This window comes from Phaethon aethereus (assembly GCF_964289735.1).
Source record: "Phaethon aethereus genome assembly, chromosome: 20".
Taxonomy (NCBI): Eukaryota; Metazoa; Chordata; class Aves; order Phaethontiformes; family Phaethontidae; genus Phaethon; species Phaethon aethereus.
This window is the reverse complement of record NC_138596.1, coordinates 2,843,341-2,851,193: the sequence shown is the minus strand read 5'-3', so window position 1 is coordinate 2,851,193 and position 7,853 is coordinate 2,843,341.

Sequence of the window (7,853 nt, the reverse complement as noted above, 5' to 3'; positions counted from 1 at the left end):
GTCTGTCCTCCCTGGAGAAGGCTTGACGGGACCTCATCGCAGTATTCCAGCACTTGAAGGACAGCTACAAGGTGGAAGGAGGATCTCTCTTCACAAGGAGTCGCACAGAGAAGACAAGGGCCGACAGGTACAAGTTGCACCTGGACAGGTTTCATCTTGATGTAAGAAAGAGTTTTTTTACGGTGAGAACAATCGATCGCCGGAACAACCTCCCCAGGGATGCGGTGGCGTGGCCATCGCTGGAGGTTTTCAAGATGCAATGGGACAGGGTGCTAGGCAGCCCCACCCAGGCCGCCTTACCCACGAAAGGCTGGACCAGATGACCTTTTGAGGTGATGATCCCTTCCAAGCTGGGTTGTTCTACGATTCTGTGATTTGATGTGAGGGAGCTCGGGCTGCTGAGCACCCCGGGGGGCAACGCACTGCGGCGGCGCTGGCCGATCCGCACCCCGCGGCACCCCGGGGGCATCGCCGCAGAGGGCATGGCGGCTGCCGGGAGCGAGCAGGGGAGGGCGAGCGCCGGGGGCAGCTTTGCTCCCGGAGAGCCACCATGCCACCTCGGCTCTCCTTGCCCCCTCCCAGAAACGCTGTCCCCCGGCAGGTACCGCGGGCAGGGAGGAGAGGGAAGAGAAACGGGGGAAAAGAAACCCGCCTGATCGCAGAGCTCCTGGCGCTGCCTCCAGCAGAGCTGCTGCAACCCATCCATGAAACCACCAAGGAAACGAACCCGACGAAACAAAGAGCCTCGCGGCCGCAGGGCGAGGGGCTGCTGCGTCCGTCCGTCCTGCTGCCTGCCTCCCACCTCCCCGGCCCTGGCACCCTTGTCCCCAGCCGCACCGGGATCAGCGCGATGTGACCTGAGGTGGCCTTCAACCCCGCAGGACTTACACTGCCGGCAGGGGCGGGGGAGCTAGGCCAAGTTCCACGTGGGTAATTAGTGCTGCACTAATTGCCATCATTGTGGGACAGAGACGCGCTGTCAAGGTTGACGTGCCCGAAACAGAAGCTGATTTTTGCCACTGTGTTGCTCTCTTGAGTTCTTGGAGCGGGAAAGGCAGGGGAGGAGGGTGCGTAAGTCTTAGAGAGGGTTTTTTCCTTAATTGATGACCAGAAGGGAGCAAAGCTTTTCAGCCGACTGCTCTGTCCCAGGGGCTGCAGGTTGAATTAAGCCTTGACGGAACAACGGGGACAAGGAACCCCTTTGCCACCAGCTGGCACTCGGGCAGCGCTCCCCTCTGCCGCGTCACCGCCCGTCCCCAGCGGCGCAGAGCCCACGGCAGCACCAGCTCTCGCCGCGCCGCTGCACCCCGCGGCGGCCGAGGGCGCTCGGCCTCCCGCTGAGCTCTCCCACGCTCGCCGTGCGGTGTGAAGGAAGGGGACAGGCCCGGCCCTGCCAGCCTGCTCTGTTTAACCCCAAAAACTTGCTCTGTGGGGGTAGGTTGGGGTGAACAGCCACCCGCCCTCTTTTTAGCGGGAGGAAATGAGGTTTCTGCGCTCACATCTGTCGCCCAAAACGCTGCCAGGATCGACAGGCAGGGAGAGACCCTTTCCCCCCCGGCACGGGCAAGAGCCGCAGCACCAGCGCAGAACCTCGCAGACGCCGGAGCATCCCGGCGGAGGAGGGCTCCTTCCTTGCGCCCCGCAGAGCTGAGCCCCGAGCCTGCACCCAGTCGGGGCCACGAGGACCAGGCCCCCAGCACCCAAGGGTCCCCACAAGCCACCTGATACCCACTGCCTCTCCAAAGGGGCTCCTGAGCTTTCCTTCCCAAACAAGCCTCAAGCAAAACAAAACCCCAGAGGAACGAACGAGCCCGCACACCGCAGCGTGGGGAGCGGGCCGCCCTCCTCGGAGGCTGAGCCGCAACCATTCGCAGCCGCTGATGGTGGTACCACAGCCAGCACCCCTTGCCCGCACGGGCTTAACACCAGCCCCACGGCCCCACCGTGACTACGAGGCTTGTGAGAGCGAAGATGACTGTTATGTGTATATATATAGCACATACTGAACAAACACAAAGAGCTCCGGCTTCCTCGGCCGGGGCTGGAACGACGTTACGTCAGCGCCCGCAGCGCAGCCGGGACCTCAACCAGGAGCAGATGGCGGCTCCCCCTGCAAGAAATGAGGAGACTTTTGGGAGCCTGCCCCGAGGCAAGGGGTGGGGACGGCCACCCCGAGCTGCTCCTGACACCAAACCCCATGCCTGCTCCCCGAACTCCTCCGCCTCGCTGGAGACAAACCTAAAACCAGCCTGGCTTAGCTTGGGCTTGAGCGCCAGGAGCTGGGGCTGGGGCCGGCACCAGGCTTTGCCCGGGAGAGCAGCGAGGCTTCTGTCAGTATTTCGACAAGGGCAGGCACTGCTTTAGGCGTGACAGCGCACGGCCCAGTCCAAACTGTTTACTTTTCCGCAGACGCGATGCACGTACCATCTAGCTCAACTCCCTGCTAAGTTTATATGGTCGTAAACCTGCAGCATGCAGTTACGCCTCCCCTCTAGAAAAGTCTTTCCCTAAGGAAGGGCACGCACTCACCCTTGAAACCCTTTCCCAGCACACCAGAATTTAAATGTAGCGATTTCCACCTATTACATGCCAAAAATAAAAGTGCAAGCAGCACTAGCATCCCTGGCCACAGGGCGGGCAGGAGACCTCGGTCCTTGCTTGCTCGGCACGCGTGGGGACGAGGGCTGCCGAGTGCCGGAGCCGGCCGAGTGCGGGATCCGGACCAGCAGGCACCGAGAGGGTGGGCACTTGAAAAAACAAGCAACAGGGGGAGAGAGAGTTTTTAGGAAATGAGGCTCTGTATGGCCCATTACTTGCGGAAAGGTTTAAGATTTTATAACTTTGTCTAATCTGGAAGGATTTCTTGCAGGGATGCTGCCAAACTTCAAGTCTGTGCTCCAGCTTACAGGAATACAAATACACACTGAAGACCGGGATCCTGGGAACTGCTGGACAGTTTGGGCTGAAATTTTTCAAATAATTCAGCATGAGACAGACATACAACAGAAAGACTTTTCAATCCAAACAGCTCAAGTTCGGCAAAGTTAAATACCACAGCTAAAGGCATCATCATGGCATCAGCTGGATACGGCAGCCCCTGGAGTGGTACCGGCTCTGTGCTTTGCTCAGAGCCGTGTCCAGGGATGGGACATCGACCACCTCTCTGGGCAACCTGGGCCAGGGTTTCACCACCCTCATAATGAAAAATTTCTTCCTTAGATCCAGCCTAAATCTCCCCTCTTCTAATTTAAAACCGTTACCCCTTGTCCTGTCACTACAGACCCTGCTAAAAAGTCTGTCCCCATCTTTCTCCTAAGCCCCTTTAACTCCTGGCAGCTGCACTAAGGTCTCCCCGGAGCCTTCTCTGCTCCAGGCTGAGCCCCCCCAGCTCTCCCAGCCTGTCCTCCCAGCAGAGCTGTTCCAGCCCTCGGAGCATTGCTGGGGCCTCCTCTGGCCCCGCTCCAGCAGGTCCATGTCTCTCCTGTGCTGAGGGCTCCAGAGCTGGACGCAGCACTGCAGGGGGGTCTCCCCAGAGCGGAGCAGAGGGGCAGAATCCCCTCCCTTGCCCTGCTGGCCACGCAGCTTTGGGGGCAGCCCAGGACACGGTTGGCTTCTGGGCTGCGAGCACACGTTGCTGGCTCATGTCCAGCTTCTCACCCACCAGGACCCCCAGGTCCTTCTCGGCAGGGCTGCTCTCCATCCCTTCATCCCCAGCCTGTGCTGATACCGGGGATTGCCCCGACCCAGGTGCAGGACCCTGCACTTGGCCTTGTTGAACCTCCTGAGGTTCACAGGGGCCCATTCCTTGAGCTCGTCCAGGTCCCTGTGGATGGCATCCCATCCCTTGGGTGTGTCAGCCACACCGCTCAGCCTGGTGTCATCTGCAAACTTGATGATTTGAAATGCAGCGTCACGTCCCAGGTCAGTGCCTTCTCCTCCAGACACATGAGAGGAAACTGGGGCCACATCCAAGCTGGGGTTCCCAAAACACCCAAGCAAGCAGACACCCGACTGCACTGGGTTCGGTGCAAGCAGAGCTGCAACCAAGTGACCAAAAGTTACCAAGTGCAAGTGGTGGCGTTGGTGCCACACGCATTCGTCCAAGTGAAAGCAGCAAGGGCTCCCGCCTCTGCCCACCTCCTCCCAATTCCCCCAGACAAAGGAACTGGAGGATTTTGGGGTGGAAAAGGGCTCTTTCATCCAGCAGATAATGGCTGGAAACTCAGACGAGGAGGGGAGGAGGGGTGTTTTTCAGCTGCAAGGGCAATCGCTCACTGCAGCCCACCCAGGACAGCTTCACCGTCGCTCCGAGCCTTCATGCTACAACACGACCTCTTTCACGTCACGTGGGAAAACGGGTGCGTTCCTTCAGGCCCGGCACGGAAATCACTGCACCAAATTCTCCAGGTTTGGATTCTTCTTTGTGCAGGGGAGCGGAGCAGACCGCTCCCCCGGCTGGCCACCTCGCCCCCCCGGCTGGCCACCTCGCCCCCCCGGGAAGCAGCACAGCCCTGTGGCAACCCCACGGCCGTCCTTCCAGCCCCCTTCGAACGGACCCACAGCACGATGAGCCCGGGCTGGCTCTCCCCTCCGTCCTCTGGTACAGAAAACCTCGGCTAAGAGGAGCGCACGAAGGACCTCCGAGATAAAAGCTGCGTTGTAAAAATATACTGGCAGGCTCTGTCCGGGGGCTCTCCTAACTCCTGCAAGCCCTGAAGTTTTAACCGTTCATTCTCCGCCTCCGCAGGGGCAAACAGCCGCAGGGGAAGGCTGCACAGATGCTCTCTGTCGTGGGGATAGAGGCAGTGACCCTGTATTTATGCCACTTTAAATGCACAATTTAGGGTCTTGTGAGGGGGGAAAAAAACCCAAACAAAACATATAATTGCCTAATTGAGGACTCCATAGCAGCATGCGTGCACTGGAGGGTCAAATGGAGACGACATGAAGAGTCCAAATCCGGTATTTCTTGATTTTTAAGCAATTTGACTTGAAACTAGTTAAGATTACCATCATTTTGCAAGCTTTACATACACACACTATTGTGATCTGTATCGTATAAAACATAAGCTACCGAACATGCACAAACAGTACTAACACATCACAATTTGTGTATGATTTTGCATGTTTACATTAGGTTAAATGTTGACTTTACAAAGTCCACATACCCATCCTAACTACAAGCACACGATAACATAAGACACCAGAGCTGAGGAGCCACGCTGCGGTACTCAACATTTTGGAGTAGCAGACCTCCGGGAGGATAACTTACTGAAAGACTACTTTCACCAACCCTCGAGCAAGAAATACCATCTGCAGGAGCCAAGCGTTGCATTTTCAGATGCATCCCTTAATTAAGCAGATTTTAATTGGGCGACTCTAAGCTTTAATTAATGGCAAATTGCTCATGCGCATTCATTTTTGGGTCACGTTCCCAGACGGGATTTTTCCGGGTTGGTTTGGGGAGTTTTGTGTTTTGCGGGGTCGGGTCATAATTATGGTTATTGCACTTTACGGGGGAAAAAAGAGCTCCCAGGAGCCCCGGAGCCGCTGGACTTCCACTACACCAAGGAGGTTTCCCACTTGCCCATCCTTCTTAACCACAGCACTTAATCCCCTGAACAGTGGGGTGAGCTCAGCAAAGCCCCGGAGATACCCACGTTGTGCCCACTGGTGCTGGCACATCTGGGCACCGGGGACGCGGAATGGGGATGCTCAGAGGCAGCCAGGGCTCATGCAACCCCACAGCACCCCAAATTCAGAGACATGCTGCCAGTGCCACGTTTCCCCCACCATCACAAACCCACGGAACTGCGAGGGCTCTGACTCAGGAATCATTACAGCTCAAACCATGAAAAATAGGTGCATGTCCAATAATTCAGCCTTGGGAAGGAGGCACCTGGAGCTTTGCCCACCCTGTACCACATGCCATGCACGCCAGCTTACACACAGCTCCACAGCGGCAGTAATCACGGGGAGATCAGCTCCCAGCCGCTGCCTTATAATGCTCCCCTAAAAATCAACCTCTCCACCATTTCCAGGCCGGCTTGATGCTCTGGGTAATGTGTGGATTAGGGCTCAGGGGATGGATTTGATTCAGTGCAAACACTGTTTGCTTAAAGGGTGTGCTCCGAAGGAGCAGTGTTCACGGAGGACAGGACACTGGGCATCCCCACTCGGAGCACACTGCAGTCAATTCCCACCCATTTCTGGCACCCTGGTCCCTCCTGAGATCATCAGCGAGAATCCATCTCCCAGATGGATTCACCTCCTGCTTTTACAACCCAGAGCCCCAGCTTTGGACACCAACTCCCGGCTCAAGTCATTAGCTGCTCTCCTCTGGCACTCGCTCCCCGCTTCAATTATTCCCCACTTGACTCGGGATCAGCGTGCAAAGCACCCGGCCAGCCGTGGGAGTGCCACGGGTCGCTGCTCCAGCTTGCAAAGCCAAGCCCAGCTCCAAGATCAGGCAGGCCAGCCAGGCTCTGCAGCCAGCTGCCCCTCACGCCCCATCCCTCTCCTTGAGGGTATTTATTGCAGCTGTGCTACACAGGCCTTCCTCGCAGAGGAACTGCACCATCGGTAGGGACTGGCTGAAGAACAAGAGCCTCAACCCCAAAGAACCATCTTGTTTTATGCCAAAGCCTGAGAAACCCACACATTTGGAGGACTGTGCCCCATTCACCAGCAGGCTCTACAATAAAACCTGAAAACCTGCCTGAGCTCGTGACCTTTCCCAGCCTGGGCAGCAGTGACCAAAGGTTAAAGCCACACACATGGATGATGCTCAGTCAAATCCTCCTCGGTGCTGCCCCACGACCCAGAGGAAATACAACCATATGATGAGCATGAAGCTTCCTAATGCTGCTGCAGCCGGCTGGCACTTCCAGCTCTTCCCTTCCCTGCTGTGCCCAGGGAAACCCTGGGCTGCAGACACCCCTCTGCCCTCCTCCCCACGCAGCCCAGTACCCTCACTGGTGTTATCATCACCTCAGTTCAACCCCAATCCCCCCTGCACCTTATCCCCACCTAGATTTTGCTCCAGTCCAGCCCCTGGAATGCAATTCCCAGCTCAGTTTCCCAGGCTGTGAACTGCATTGCTCCAGCCTCCCTTCCCGAGCCGAGGATCAAGAGGAGTTAAGCTCTACTGAGATAAATCAGTGGTTTCCCTCTCAGAGACACATTCCCACCGATGTGGCTGTATTGAAGTCTCTGGCATACTCAAACATGCAGCAACGACCGTCTTAGAAACAATCAGTGCTTCCTTCAAAAGAAACATCCTTTTTTAATAGTCAATTTATTAAAGTCCTCATCGTCCCCCACACAGCCCATCACTTCCCTGCGAAAAGTCCCAGCCCCACGCACCAAACTTTGGAAACAGCTTCCTTGAAGTTTTCATGAGGCAAATCAGTCCTGTGCCCCGATTTATAGGGTGAGGGGCCTGAACTCCGCTGTGCCCGTCCCAGGTGGGAGCCGGCCAGCGGCTCCTGCCACGGCGGGGGACAGAACTCAGCACTCCCAAAAGTTTCATGAGAAGTTTCAGGCCAGTGACTCGGTGACCAGCCGCACATGGAGACACGCTGCAGTGCCCCGGACACAAGAATAGCTCCAGCTGTGGTACACACAAGCCCATTATGTTATATTACACATCAGAGAAGCCATGCACAAATCCCGGCAAGTCCTGCTGCTCTGCCCCCCCAGGGAGGCCCACCATGCCCCGCTCCAGCGCTGGCTCCGCCACCGAGACCCTTGTGCCACACTAAGAAGCCCCACGCCCCCCCGGGGGGTGCCGTTCGCAGCGCTGGGGGGGGCCTGGGGGAAGCCTTTGTGCCCCCAAAGCAAGCGTGGCTGCC